Below are 16943 nucleotides of genomic sequence, written 5' to 3' on the forward strand. Positions count from 1 at the left end.
AGTAATTACACCATGAATGACAAACCACATAGTTTTGGACGTATCTCAATCCATTAACTTGCTTGATTCCTTCATACAAACTGACTGGTAACAGTTTTGCAGTCTCAGTTTGATGTTTTTTTCTAGGGCCATACAAGGTCTGACATCCAACCCATTCATTTAGGGTTTGTAGGTACTTATATTACCTATACCTTGGTCTATGTTCCCAAGCTATGGTTTTCCCTACTAACCTAAAGAATTTGACATTATGGTGGAAAATTTGCTTGACAACTTTTAAAAGTTGTCATGCAACTTTTGAGCAACTTTCCCAATGTTGCTTTTTATGACTCCTAGACCCACCATGGGCCAACCTAAGGACACCACCATGTTAGAATGGACCCCTGAACACTTCAATGACACACATACCCTCCATTTTCAATAAAATTATAATATTGACTCATGACCCCTAAGATCTTCACTAGGACCCTAACTAGGACCTATGAGCACATGGCTCATTATTTTATGTACAATGGCTTCATAAGAAGCATATCACCAATAAGAAAAAGAAAGAGAAAGATTCTGGAAGGGTGCTCCTGCACCATACTCCCCCTTTACACACAATTAAGAAAAAGAAGAAGAGATGAGAGCCGGGTCTATTCCAAGTGCCTTGAACCTGCTCTCTTCCACCCATGTAGCTTCAGATACTAGTTGATCTGCCCATTTCACTAAGTGCTCCATGTAGACCTAGTGTCTAGTTGACTTCTTCACCCTTGATTCCAAGATCTCCTCTGCTTTAGGCTTCTTCACCTATGGTAAGACATTAACATCAAGGTCCTGCAGCACCTTGGCTTGGTTCTCAGTCTGCCCTTCTATCTCACCCTTATACATGATTAGGTCAGCTACATTAAAGATTGGTGATAAAGCTAAATTTGAAGGCAGGTCAACTTTGTAGGCATTCTTACCATATTGCGATAGGATTCTACAAGGTCGTACCCTTCTCATCTATAGTTTGGTAGGCTTACCACCTTGCATCCTAGCTTTACTCAAATGGACCATCACATAGTCACCCACCTTGAACTGAACTTCTCTCCTCTTCTCATCCACTTTGGCTTTCAGTTTTTGAGTGGATTCAAGGATGGCCTGCTTAACCTGTTCCTGAACTTCCTTGATGGTTTGAGTGAAGTCTTCTACTTGCCCACTCTTCATTTCCAAACTACCAAGGTCTCTCAACTCACATACTCCTCTTAGATGTCTGCCATAGACAACCTCAAAAGGACTTCTACCAGTGGTTCTATTCACACTGTCATTATATGCATACTCTACTTGAGAAATGATTAGGTCCCATGTCTGGCCATATTCCTTAGTTAAACACCTCAACAAGTTACCTAACACCCTATTGATGACTTTAGTCTGACCATCTATTTGTGGATGGTAAGCTGAGCTAAATGACAGGTTGGTTCCTAGTCTCCTCCATAATGTTTGCCAAAAATGACCCATGAACTTGTTGTCCCTGTCTAAAACAATGCTTAAAGGGAGTCCATGAATCCTAACAATCTCTTTGAAAAAGAGATGTGCAACATAGCTTGCATCCTGTGTGGTCTTACATGGGATAAAATGACTCATTTTGAAAAATCTATCTACTACCACATAGATGTTGTCCATACTTGTTTTTGTCTTGGGAAGTCCTACTATAAAGTCCATGCTTAGACATTCCCAAGGTCTTCTAGGGACTATTAATGGTTGATATAAACCGGCATTGCCTGATCCACCTTTGGCTCTTTGGCATACACCACACTATTCTACATATCTTCTCACATCCCTTGGCAACTTTGGCCAATAGTAGTACCTCTGTACTAAATGTAGGGTCTTATTAATCCCAAAGTGTCCACTTAAACTGCCATTATGTTTCTCTTGGATGAGGTTCTCCCTCATGGATCCTCTAGGTACACACAACTGGTTGCCCTTGAACAAGAGACCATTTTGGAGAGTGTAATTTGCATACTCACCATGGAAATGGTTCTCAAACTCTTTGCAAACATTGTAAGTTGTTGAAAAGTCTTCATCTCCTTCATAGAGGTCTTTGAAACCTTCTATGCCTATGCTTTGCAACTGTAATTCTTGAACTGTCAACAACTTTCTGCTCAATGCATTTGCCACCCTGTTAAGCTACCCCTTCTTATGTTTGATGGTGAAGGTGAAGGATTGGAGGTATTCCATCCATTTTAGATGCCTATTACTTAACTTCTCTTGAGTGTTTATGTAACTCAATGCCTGATTGTCTATGAACACTACAAATTCTTTTGGAAGTAGGTAATGCCTCCATTTCTTTAGAGACTGCACTAATGCATACAGCTCTAGGTCATAAGCTAAGTACTTTTTTTCTTCATCAAGCTTCTCACTGAAAAATGCCACAGGTCTTCCCTCTTGACTCAACACACCGCCTACTGCAACTCAACTTGCATCACACTCCAAAGTGAATAGCTTATCAAACGTAGGTAGGAGAAGGATAGGTTTTGTGGCTACTTCCTATTTCAACAATTGAAATGCTTTGTCTGCCTGCTCAGTCCATTTAAACTTTCTTTTAAGACCTCCCTTAATGGTGTCAAGGACTGGTGCACATATACCACTGAAATTACTCACAAATTTCCTGTAGAATTGAGCTAATCCATGGAAACTTCTAACCTCAGTCCCTGTTTTAGGTGCAAGCCAATTCAAAATTGCCTCCACTTTGCTTGGATCCATCTTCAAGGTTCCTTTGGACACCACAAATCCTCAGTAAACCAGCTCTTGCTTCAAAAAGTCACATTTCTCAAGGTTGATGGATAGTTTCTCCTCATGCAACCTTTCCAAAACTAACCTCAAATGCTCAAGGTGTTCTTCCTTGGTTCTGATATAGATGAGAATGTCATCTAGGTACACCACCACAAATCTTCCTGTGAAGGCTTTCAACAACTCATTCATCAACCTCATGAAGGTTCTTGGAGCATTAGTAAGCCCAAATGGCATCGCAAGCCATTCATACAATCCATTTGTGGTTTTAAAAGCAGTCTTCCACTCATCACCCTCCTTAATTCTTATCTGGTGATAACCACTTTTAAGGTCTAGCTTGGTGAAATACATAGCCCCTCCTAAATAGTCTATTAGATCCTCTATCCTAGGAATAGGAAACCTATACCTTATGGTAATCCTATTGATTGCTCTTGAGTCAGTGCATAGTCTCCACTTACCTCCTTTTTCTGATGCTAGCACTACCGGGACTGCACATGGGCTGATGCTCTTCTTAATTAGTCCTTGTTCCAATAACTCCTGCACTTGCCTTGCTACTTCCTTATTCTGATCAGGTGTGAGCTTATATGCAACCTTGTTAGGTAAGGATGCACCAGGAACAAAGTCTACTTGATGACTTATAGACCTTCTTGGTGGGAGTGTTGCAGGTGTTCCATCACTCACTATATCCTTATGCTCTTGCAACATTTGCTTTACCTCCTTGGGTATCTCTGCCTGCAACTTATCTACTTTCTCCTTTGGCTTCACAAAGATGGCACACTTCACTATCTCCTCCTCATGTAGCAATGTTAGGAACTCTTTACTAGTAGCCATTAAAACACTAGGTGTTTTTGAAGTGCCCTCTTCATCCTCTGTCAAAGACTAAATCTTGAAGCTAGTCTTGCTGTCCTTCTTAAAGGATATGGAGTTCTCCTCTCCATCATAGATCACCTTCCTATCAAATTGCCAGGGTCTTCCTAGCAACAAATGACATGCATCCATAGGCAACACATTACAAAGGATCTTGTCCTTGTATCCTCCAATAGAAAACTCTACCCAAGTCTGCTCATTGACTAGCACGCTCTATCCTTTGTTCAACCAAGTCACTTTGTAAGGATGGGAGTGGGGTATTCTTGTGAGTTTCAACTTCCTAACTACCTCTTTTGAGATGATGTTGTTAGTTGAGCCTGTATCAACTATCACCTTGCACACTTTACCAAGAACTTTGCATCTCACCCTAAACAATGCTCTCCTATGTTTGGGTTCCTCCTTAACCGGCTGTCTGATCAAAATCCTATTGAACATTAGATTCTCACCAACTTCTAATTCAATCTGGTCCACATCCAATGTCTTGCTTCTTGAAGAGCCTTCTTGTGCATATGCAACCCTCTTTCCACTACTTGATGTGGTAGGCTTGTCAGGGCATCTATATGTCGGGTGTCCCAATTGTCCACAATTGTAACATTTCATAGTTGCAAAATAGGAGTTACCTCTGCTGGTACCTCTACCCCTATTTGGACCACCTTGTGCACCTCTTCCTCTAGAGTGTCCTCCTCTAAGATTGGTTTTACTACCATGCTCAGTCAACTTGGCTTCTCCTTGGTTTCTTGGCTCATTTGTCTTGCTTTGGTAACCACCTCGGTGATTCACTTGGTCTCTACCTCTACCTCTACCCCTATTATTGGAGTCTCCTTTCCTTTTATTCCTCTCTTATACCTTGACAACAAGCTGATGATACTTCTGAATAGTAGTAGGAGTCCATAGGCTTATCTCCTCCTGAATGTTCCACTTTAGGCTGCTTAGGTACCTAGCACCTTAATAGATTCATCTTCTTGAACCTTTGATCTAAGAAATAGTTTTTGAAACTCTTCGGTGTAGGAGGTTACATCAAGATCTTTCTACTTCAATCCTTGTCTCTTCTTATGAAGTTGGACTTCATAATCCTCTGGTAAGTAGTTCTCCTTAATCTTACTCACCATAGCTTTCCAATTTGCAATTGGTAGATTTCCCATGCTAACCCTTTCTTCTTGCAGGTACTTCCACCATGTCAAAGTTGCTCCCCTTAATCTTGATTTGGCAACTTTAACCTTCTAAGCCTCTGTCACTCCGTCACACTCAAAGTGGTTTTCCATGCCCTCAATCCATTCCATAACAGTGTCGATGTCCATTCTTCCACTGAAATGTGGCAATCCTTCAAAGGCTTTGGTGTTCAAGGCCTTAATAGCCTTCACAAAAGGTTCTTCATTGAACAAGGGGTCTGGTTCAGGAATTATGTCATCTATGTCTATAGTTCTCTTGCTTTTACCCTTGGTGTCTTCATCCCAAGGTTCATGTGTTCTCTGATCCACCACTTCTTGTAGTTTATCCCTTATCTCACTCATGGCTGCTTCAAGGAGTCTATTCTCCTCCTTCTGCTCTTCTACTTCTCTAGCCAGCTCTGCATTAGTAACCATTTTTCTCTCCCCTACTGATTCACTAGTATATAGAGACATACAGAATCCAACAAATCTTTAACTTCACTCTGATACCAATCTGATGGGATGGGGTATGGGATAGACTAGCCTAGTCTATGCTCTTGGATCCTTTCCTTGGATCTCCTGGTGTTCTCCTCACACCCTCAGGTTTCTAGGACTTCCTTTTCTTGAGGAATCCCCTGACCTTGCATAATCCACCCACCAATGAGTTGCTATGCTGCTCCTAAGGTCTCACCTACTCATTAGACTCAGAATCCCTTACTATGACTAATAAGGGCTAATCTAGTTCCACACCTTCCAAGGTCTTGGCAAGGTTGTTTCTAGTCTAATTCATGGTCTATCCACCCATTTATGAGCCTCCAAGAGGATTCAAGATTCTAACCCCTTACCAATTTCACAAATTTGGGTTTTTGTCTTCAAAAAGGGCTACAAGGATTAGGACCAATTAGGCCTCCTAACCGGTCTTCTAGGGCTCCCTCTCACAAATGATGCACAAACAACCCTAACTCCCAAAATGGACTGCCATTCAATTAGAAAGGGCTCAAGGATATTTCTAGGTTTTGGGCCTCCAAGTGGCCGTACAATGCCTAGGGTGAATTTTGGGGTTTTACAAGGGTTTTATGAGGGTTTTGTAGTCTGTCTGGGTCACAGTGAAGGTTTTGAGTGTTTGCCACCTTGTTTGGATTGGTGGAGGATCCTCCTTCATACCAATGCTACTTCAAACACTCCTCTACTTTTCCTCCAAAGGATGCCCTCTCCACTATTCAACCTTGCTCTCCAAGACCTCTATAATTTGACCTCTCCTAACTCGGCAATGTCTAGTCCCGCCTAGGAGTAGGTCTTTTCTTGGCCTTCCTGCATTTTGAAGGGCCCTACTTGCTTGGGACTAATGTACAGGGTCTTCACATCCATTCCCCATGGTTTCATGATGGTTCCACAATGGGAAATGGAGTTAAGACCTCATTTACACGATCCTGTCCAAAACTGGATAGTAAGAAGACAGTTTTCAAACTATTTACAAACTTATTCAATCTACAAGTAAAAACCTAAACTAATTGCTTGAAATCAAAGTAATTACACCATGAATGACAAACCACATAGTTTTGGATGTATCTCAATCCATCAACTTGCTTGCTTCCTTCATACAAACTGACTTGTAACAGTTTTGCAGTCTTAGTCTGATGTTTTTTTCTAGGGCCATACAAGGTCTGGCATCCAACCCGTTCATTTAGGGTTTGTAGGTACTTATACTACCTATACCTAAAGAATTTGACATTATGGTGGAAAAGTTGCTTGACAACTTTTAAAAGTTGTCATGCAACTTTTGCAACTTTTGAGCAACTTTCCCGATGTTGCTTTTTATGACTCCTAGACCCACCATGGGCCAACCTAAGGACACCACCATGTTAGAATGGACCCCTAAACACTTCAAGGACACACATACCCTCCATTTTCAAGAAAATCCCAATCTTGACTCATGACCCCTAAGATCTTCACTAGGACCCTAACTAGGACCTATGAGCACATGGCTCATTATTTTATGTACAATGGCTTCATAAGAAGCATATCACCAACAAGAAAAAGAAAGAGAAAGAGTCTAGAAGGGTGCTCCTACACCAATTAGGTTGGCACATGAAAATGATGTGTTGAGAATTGAATTGGTGCAATCACATAACAATGAGAAAGAGTTGGAGAGAATGATAACCATCCTATGAAGTGATCTGGATGTTGAAAATGAATACAAAGAAAATTTCAAGGTTAGTTCTGCAACACTTGAGAATTATTGAAGAATCAAAGGGACTCTAGAGACACTAGAGGTCTTGCATTTGAGCATGGAGAAAGCTCCGGTACTGCAAATCAGGAGAATCCACCAGACAACCAGAATCAGAGGTCACTAGTAAGACAACCCAATGCACATAAATTGAATGGTAGATGCTTTGTTTGCAATAAGTTTGGTGATATGGAAAGTCAATGCAAAAATAGAGTCAATCAGAATAAAAATTTAGGTACCGTTCAATGTTTCAATTGCAAGAAATATGGTCATAGGACAATAGATTATAGAATGAATGTTAAATGTCATGCATGTGGAAATTTTGGGCATATGGCTAATCAATTTAGGTCAAGAAATGATTAAGGTTAAAACAAGGCAATTCAAAAAAACAATGTCACTTGTTATGCATGCAACAAAGTAGGACATATTGCTAAATTTTGCAGAAGCAAGAACCCGCCGACAGGAAATGATGAGAAGGGAAAACAAAAGGTTGATGATATCTAGAAGGAGAATGAGAAGAAATGAATTATAAAATACGAGGATCAACAGGCTGAAGCAAATACCCCAGTTACTCAACTACCAGAGTAGAATGTTCCTGCACTGGCAAGAGACTCATCCAGTAACTAAGGTATTAGCCTTAGAGGGAGGCAAATTGATGACTGATCCTGCATTACCCTCGATAGTGGTCTGAAAGTATGTTTCATACATTGGAGAATTCAATCTAAAGATTCACCAACGCATATTTGATGGATCTTGGATCCAATATGATATATCGACAAGCATTTATGTTAATGAGGAATTAGGGTTCCCCAAGTTAAAAGGAAAAAGTGATTCATTTTTCATCACCAAGCATTCAGAATGAATTCAAGAGAGTTGAAGGCAATTCAAAGTGATCCTGAATATTTCCAAGCGAATTCCCGTACTTTCAGAGCGAATTTCCAAAGGCTTTTCACCAATGAAGATTCTAAGGTATTTCTCGGTTTTCAAGCTATCTTTTTTCGAAGTTGCAATGGTATTTGGATCTACCCTTACTTTGGAAGATATTTCTATTCCTATTGTGGTTAATATTAAGGATCGTTCATGCCCGACATTCAAGCAACACCATTAGATTGCGAAGGTTGATGATTCAGTCGATGCATTTTCTAGGGTTCTCGATGGTGTTCTTTATGTTAAGGATGTTAGAGCATACATTCACTGCACTTTGGAGGATTTGGTTTCATCTAAGATGAAAACCATATATATGACAACGTTGTTGGATAAGAATGGTGTGATCAAACCAAAATTCAAACATTTGAAGGATCAAGGGTCTACCAACATTTTGGAGATGCCCGAGTTTGATGATGAAATCATTTGATATGTGTTGAGCCATGTTCATGGTGAGTTTATGAGGCTGGACTGACCTTGTAAAATCACTAAGGATACCATTCAGGAAATTACTGGATAAGAAGAAAATCTCTAACAATGAATTCAACAAGCTAATTTGTGCTACATTCGATAATCGGTCTATGAGGATTAGCACAATCAGAGATAAGGATGAGCAATTTACCAACATTGTTATTGGATATAAGGTAACTCAATCTAATCGATTGAATTTTGTCTCTATTTCTTGTATCTACTGTGCACATAAGATGATCAAGGAAAATGAAAAATATGATCTTTGCTAGTGGATGTGTGATGACTTAATTTTGAATCTTGGGAAAATCAAAGGTGAGAAGAAAGGTGTATTCTGGTATGGTAATCTTATTGTCTGTCTGATGCTATTTTTCCTTAATGAGACCCCAGAATCCGGTAAAAGGCAATGGGCCTTTGACATTCTGGTAGGGAAGCAAATCAAAGATGCCTTAAGAAGCATAGGTCAGGATAGAGACTCCACCTTATGGGGATCTTTCAAGGCCTTTCAGAAGGCAATCAAACAAAGGGAAAGAGTGCCTAAGAACATTGTTGATAAATACTCTACTGAGATCTAATCTATGGTTAAGAAAGATGAAACTTTAATGGAAGTAGTACAACCAAGAAAGGTATGGATAACTAAGATGGGCTATGAAGTTGATGCAAAGGTCTTGGACCTATATGTCAAGAAACTTATAGATGCCTCGGTAGATGAGTCAGAGAAGACTTTTGGGACAACTAAACAGAAGTAATTGGAGGTGAAAATAGGGTTCAATAAGAAGAAGAGGGAAGGTCAGATAAAGAAGGTAGGATAGGTTGTTAAGAAGATGTCCACTAAGATCAAATGGATTATTAGACTAGCAGAGTCATCTTCATCGGCAGCAGTTCAGGCCTCACTGGTAGCAACAATCAGAAAAGGTGTGATGAAAAGGAAGAAATCAGAAATATTTATTGCCCCTATTGCTTTTGGATCTGAGAATGAAGATGAACCTTCTAAGATACCCAAAATTTACACAAGAATTCAAAGGAAGAATCCTAAGGAAGGAAAGCAACAGAAAACCAAGGTCACCCCTTCGACAACCCATAAGCAACCTTTGAAGGAGAGGAAGCCTATAGAGAAGAGGAAATTGGTAAAAGAGACAACTCCCACTCCCAGTAAGAAGAAGAAATCTGATTTAGATATGGCTATTGAATCCGCTAAAAGTGTTAAATTTATCCCTCATTTATCTGTAGATGAATTGGTAGAACAAATTACTAAAGATGGAATTTTGAGTAATATACAATATTACTATGAAAATATGGATGATATTGAGAAAAAGGAAATTGAGGAAGTAGTTTTGTTATACTTAGATATATAAGAAGGCCTTACTTGAGATAGAAAAGCAAATTTTGATAGAATTGTATAAAAAATAAGATGCTAGGAGATTATCAGCTATTCAAGATGATAGGCATATAAAGATTCGGGAATTGTTGACTGTTTGTGGTGCAAAAACTGAAGAAGAGATGCAAAAGTGTCTCAAATTTTCTAATAAAAAAAAAATTCAGCGTAGGCACAGGCATATCAGCTTAATAGTGGGAAGAGTGAATGAAATAGTTAAGGAGACACATGATGCATGGGTAAAATTCTTTGTTGATAATACATCACTGAAAGTTCTTCCTAATTCTGATATTCCAGACAGATCGGTTGATACTAAAGGGAAAGGAATATTAGGTGAAGACCCATGGATTTTGGATAAGAAATTAACTGAGAATATAGAGGAAAATAAACTAGCAGATATTGAGGACAATTCTCATCTGGTTATTGATGTAGTGACAGAAGAAATAACTGCACCAAGTGGTGAAGCCACCGGTGCTCAGGGGAAGGAACGGGAAGATAAAGGACATAAGGTAAAGGAGAAAGGATAAGAATAGATTTAAGTTAGGGTACCAGCACCATCATTGGTTGTTGGTCCCTCATTGTTGGCACTTGACTCATCCAGTCAAGTAGATTTTAGTCATTTTGAGAAAAAGAACATTGAGCAGCTGAGTAGTTCTAAGTTAATGTTTGTTGCAACACATAAGCTTATGAAGGAAGGATCAAATGACAAGCATGTTATAAAACAAGCCATTCCAATCCTACAACAACTTGCCTCAGAATATAAGATCAATCAAGTAGCTAGCCATTTCGGCAAGCTTAAGAGTTTTACTAATCACATTGCCAAGGAGTTTCAAACTCTTCAGCAAGTATCAAACTGGTAGTTGGTGGAGAGGTACAATGCAGCTAAGAAGGTCACTTGTGACAACATGATCATATCAGACAAGGCCAAGCTGATAGAAGAATTGACAAGGATTGATGAATCTCTTCATCAATGTAGCAGTATATACCGATCTTGTACTAACACAGCTAAATTAACAACAAAACTAGATGTTAAAATAAAGGCAGCTAAGGTCCGGTTAGAGCATCTTGCAAATAATTATGATGGTTCTCAGTCATTGACTAGCTCTATTAATGGTCAATTTTTTCTTTTTGAATTGTAGATTTTTGTTTTGTAGAAGGATATGGACAAGTTAATCTGATGGGCTAGAGAATTGAGAGGTTTGGTCAATCCCTAACTAAACACTTTGTTACTTCACAAAATGGAATGTATAGAATAGATGAGTAAGCCCACACTGACAACATTAACAAAAGAAGAATTACATGCATACATTCTTAATGGGTTTGTATCAATTTTAAGAACATTGAAATCCGGTTGGGACACTTGGTATTTTTGAAGAGTGCTTACCCTGATATATTCAAGTACATCTAGATCTGGTAAACACAATTTTGATTTCATTCTTTCATTTATTTGCCCCAATTTGGAATTGTTGTCAAAGGGGGAGAGGTTGGATGTGAAAAATGATAAAGGACATAAGAAGTAATGTATGGCTCAGGAGGAGCTGGTTTCGAAGATCAGATTTTGGGAAGTTTTTGGATAGGAACCGGAACAAAACATTAATGATCCATTTTTAACATGAGTGTTTCCATCAATGCCAAAGGGGGATATTGTTGGCAATTGACACTCATCCAAGATCATGGTGTTGTCATTGTTTGGATTCCCAGAGATACTGAGAGAGGGGGGGAGGGGTGAATCAATATCTAACCAGTTATAGAATTTATTTGATTTAAAACATGTAAAGCATATCAATATTGTGTACCCGTAAACCAAAAATAATGTAGTAAACAAGAATAACAACAACCACATGAAAAGCACACCATAACACAGTAGTTTAGCGAGGAAACCCGGTGTGGGAAAAACCTCAATGGGATTTGCGACCCACAATATTCACTTACTAGCCAGTAAGAGAATATTACTATTTTACAAGAGGGGTCTGCACATGCAAGAAGGCCAAGCACCTAGAGCTCACTGCTTAGTTACAAAGGAAGTCACACTGACTTACAAAAATAGATTATACAAATCCAATATCTTGTACTACTTCAAATTAGCATCTGCTATGCCAGATCCAGTACCGGTTTTAGCTCTGCTTCATACATAAACCCTTAACCTATGATTTGCATATTAGGTCTGTATAATTTCACCTATCACATTCTTACTAATTGTTCTACAATGATCTCATACATATATGAGTCATATTACAACTCGCCATGTCAGCTTGCAATGATTTTACAATTAATTACAAAATATATTATCAACAAAATTCCTGTCAGCCAGAGTGTCGATATCCATCCTTTCACTGCCAATGTTCTATGTGCTGGTGTAGAGTTTGTTGTTGTCGGTGCCAGTATATTTATCTTGCCGGTATCATATGATTGCAAGGTTGCCATCAATGACAAAACCTTCAATCACTTACAATGTCTCATTGGAGTGTGCATTTGCCAACAATCTCCCCCTTTGGCATTGATTGCAACACTCATTGAGAAAAATCAAAAAGTGTTCAAAAATGATATAAAAAATAGTCTACCAAAAATGTCTTCGCAAAACTGTATGCTCAAAACTATGTGCTCCCCTTGAGTAGATGAAGCATCCATTTTTCTCATTCCTCTACTCCCCCTTTGACATCAATGACAAAGGTTGTCATTCGTTGTTAATAGAGTCCTGCCCGGATTCTTGTAACCGGTGGGTTACAATCTTAAAAATGTCTATCAAAACTAGATTTATTCCATTGTTGAATGTTTTGCAGTCTTTTATGGCTTCTTGAGTCCTCTGCACTGTACTGGTGAGTATGTGCATTTTTTCTTCCGGTATCTTTAATCTAGGAACCAGAGCCTCAGATATTTCTTTTCTCAAAGAAATAAGATATCCTAGTCTTGGACCAAGTCTGCATTTTAAGTCCTTTGTTTTTTATTTTCTAGTTTCTTGATTTTCTCTTCCTGCTTTGCAATTTTCTTCTCTAATTCCAAAAATGAGTTTGATGTTCCAATCAAATTATCAACAATTTTATTAATCTTATCATGTGCTTTTCTGATTTCTTTGTCAAAATCCTCTGTTAATACATCTGTTTTGCATGTGTCCTTATACAATTTCTTGAAGTCAAAAATGATTTCACTAAGTTTCGGTAAAAGAGTATCCATTTCTTCTTTGTTCTTATTCACAATTTCCATAAAGAAATTTTCTTTCTCTTTTATTATTCTTTCCTTAAATGTATCCTCATTTATTTTGTCCAGTGTTATTAGGTTGTCAGTTATATACTTAGACAATGTGTCTAATTGGCTCAAAGAATCTTTATTCTCAACACTGCACTTTGGTGCTATCATCTTCAAAATTAGTTAAGTGTCATCTATAGCCTTATAGGCTTGTGCATTGCACTCTATTATTTTCTTTATTTAATCTAATAAGACCTCAATTACATTACTGGGTCTGAATTCTGTCATGGCTATACCAGATGTTTGTCCAATAGTTTTTACAATCTATAATCTGCCAGTTGTAGTTATAGCTTTGCTTTCCTCTTTCTCTGGAGGATCTGTTTGAGTTTGCATTTCTACAAATGAAATTTTAGGCTTTTCATTTTGGGCCAGTGGCACTGTCTCTGTTTGTACCTATGAGGGAGCCTGTTGCTCTGCCTGTTTCTCTGTGTTGTCCACTGCTAGTTTTCCTCCGTGCTGCCTGTTTCCGGTGACTCAGTTGGTTTTTCAGTTTCAGCAGTTACCGGTGGATCAGTGGATGCATCAGTATACACATCTATGGTTTCTGCCTTTCTAGTGTCTGGGGGTTCATTTGATCCTTCAGTTTGTTTTAGTTCCCCAATTTCAATGTTTTCTACTGCAATATTTCTTGCCAGTGGCTCTGTTGCCACATCTGATTTCTCAGTTGATTCCTTATCCACCACAATATTGACTTCCTGAGTGTCAATGTTCATTGTATATAACACCTAAGAATCAAGATTTGTATCCTCATGTGGTGTGTCCATACTCTCAGTTGCCGGTTGATTGTCAGTAGTGTCTACCAGTGGAGTATCTAGAGGTGATGGGGTTAAGTTGTCTATTATCTTTATACTGGGAGGACCACCTACCTTGCCTTTTCCTTTGTCCCTGTCCTTTTGATATACCTTGAAGGTTTTAGGTTTTCAATACTCTTCCTGTTTCTCTTTTTCTACCAGGAATATGTCTCATGCATCTGTTGTTTCCTTTGTTACCTGATTCACTCTTCCTGCCATCAGTGCTACATGTCGGTGAGCAGTTAAGAATACTGACCGGTTATCCTCATAGATTAATTGATCTATCTCATCAGGTGAGTTAACAGGGTGCACTATAAGTAGTTTTTCAATCTTTATTTTCTTATCTAGCTCAACAATAGCTACTCTTCTAGCTTCTAGTCTATTATATAGATCTGTTGGTATTTCATCAACAACTTGCATCAAAAATTTCTTGAAAATATCTAAGTGCAAGATTACACTGTTCTCTACTTTCTCTTTGTCATCAGTGGATAGTGTGTCATATAGTTTGTTGATGTTCTTCAACTTTCCATCCTCTGTAATTTCACTGAGAAGTTTATCAATGGGAGCAATAGTTTGTTGTGTCTTCTTCTTAGGAGTCATCTTCTGTTTCTTTGCAGTTAATTTCTTTGTTGGGGGCCTTACTGCCTGTTGTTTCTGTCTTGTCCTCTTAGGTGTAGGAGAAAGTGCTGGTGAAGGTTTTCTTTTCCTTTCAACTCTCTTAAATATAGTAGGTATGTCACTTTCTGAAGAATTTCCAACCGGTGAAAGGTGAGTTTCCGGTTGCAGTTCTTCCAACTCATTTTCAATTATATCGGTTTGTTTGAGTACATCTTCTTTAATAGCCTTTACCTATCGGGTTTCTTTTGTAATAGTTTCCTCAGCCTTCTTAACTCTTTTCCTTGATTGAATTTGGCTCTCTATAGTTTTAGCACTACCAAATACTTTTTCTTCCAGTTCCTTAGGAGCTTCTAGGAGGGCTTTTGCATAAGTTTCTATTATGTTGTCATCAGTCTCATACCCCATTTCAGTTACCCAGATGGTTCTAGGAATAACCGCCTCCATCGAAATTTCATCTTTCTTTATTACAAAATAGATTTCCTTTTGGTACTTATCCACAATAGCTTGTGATATCCTTACTCTTGTTTTCATTCGATCCTTTAGTGCTTGAAAGTGCTCATTTATGGTTTTCTCTCTGTTCTCTCCCATATTGTTCAGCAATTCTGATAGTTGTTTACCTACCGGTATATCAAATCCAAAATCTTTGGCACCAATACTAGGTACTTGTTTCGTTATGTATAGCATTAGACAAACAAGTAGGTTTCCAAATCTAAAAGTTCCTTTCTTTTCCTTCTTGATCTTTCCTAGATTGTCTATTAGCTCATCTTTAAGCCATTCACATATATCTATCCTTGCATTATCATTTACCATATCATAGGCACTTTTAATGCATAGGCTAGAAATTGAGTTTAACCTATTTGCATGTGTAGCCTTGTAACCTAAGATCATACTGATATATCTGGTATTTGTATCCTTTACATCATTTACCCTTAGTGATCTTTTATCAAATGTTGCACCGGTTAGGTTTGTCACTAAGTCATTTGAGACCTTCTTAGTTTTGTCAGGTCTACTGCTGGTGGAGGGTAACCCTGTTACTACCCTTACCGCTTCTTTTGTGATCTTGTGAATAGAGTCTAACCAGAAAAATTCACCATGTACCCTACTTAACACAATTCTTATGATATCCTTGGGGAAATCCAGGATACTAAGAATTTCAATGAAACCTAGGGTTTCTATTATCTTGTGTTCAGGTTTGACATTTCCGGATTCATCACAGATTACTGTTTTATACATATTTTTAATTTCATCATCACCTAGTTCATCAATATGACAATGTATATACATTCTAGGGTCTTCAACATATACTACTCCTTTATGGATTTGAGAGAATGTACCTATGCTATCATCTTTCTTAGCAATTTCGGGAACTAGCTGAAAAATGGGTCTAGGTCGCTTAACAACTTCAACAACAGTAGGGTTTGCAATAAATTCAGGAGTGGATGAAGATGTCATAGCTACAAATACCTTGATCTACCTTAAGGATGAATGATTTGATAGATTGCTTCTCTTCTTTGCTTGGAATGCCTTCATTCAGAAATTTTCGCGCTCTCGAAGATTTGAATTCTTGGTGAATGAGAAATATAGCCAAAACACTTTCTTTATAGTGTTATTTTCACCAACTACCACATTTAATGCTTTCTGGTTAAGTTACAACTTAACTCATTTGTCGGTATAGAAGTAATTTCAACTTCTTACCATCAACTGAGGGAATAATAGCATTTATTTCATTTGTTGCTAAACCCTCAAAGGATTTTTCTTCAGTTAGATGAGGAGTCTCCTACCGGTGGTGTTACTCTGTTCTATCAGTGGAGGAGTATTCCCATCAACATTCTGATCTAACTTTCTGATCCATTGTTTTGAGAATTCTTTCTTTACCTCTTCAACCTTTTCTTTACCTTTCAAACTAGCACCATTATTATTTTCCGGTGGTGCCTTACTTCTACAAAAAATAGCAATATGTCCAATCTTGTTACAAGCATAACATGTCACATTATTTTTCTAAATAGCTTTTCCATATCCTATGCCGGTTTGTGTTCTGCATTGATTAGATAAGTGTCCAAATCTCCCTCAAACATAACATCTTACATTCATTCTACAATTCTCTGAATTATGACCAGCTTTGTTGCATTTAGAACATTGACCGATAGATGTATTAGTGTTCTGATAATTTCTAGATCTACAATGATTTGCTTTATGACCATACTTGTTACAGTTAAAGCATTTGGCTGCCTTACCGGTTTTCTATGATCATGTGTGTTTGCAGTACCAGAGCTTTCAGCAACTTCAAATCCAAGGTCATTAGTGTTACCATTTGGTTTTTGATTCTTTAGCATGTCACCAAGTTCTTCTGAGCTTTTCTTGAATTTTTCCTTGTGTTGATTTGCAGTAGCTAGTTCTCTTTCCAAGATTCCTTTCTGTCTCATGAGTTCATTTGTGTCATTTTGTGTATGTGTCAGATCTGACTTCAACATATCATTTTCATGACTAAGTCTTGTGTTTTCATTTGCAGCATCATTCAGTCTTCTTCATTTTTC

The sequence above is a fragment of the Cryptomeria japonica genome, chromosome 4, assembly GCF_030272615.1.
Source record: "Cryptomeria japonica chromosome 4, Sugi_1.0, whole genome shotgun sequence".
NCBI classification, from domain to species: Eukaryota; Viridiplantae; Streptophyta; class Pinopsida; order Cupressales; family Cupressaceae; genus Cryptomeria; species Cryptomeria japonica.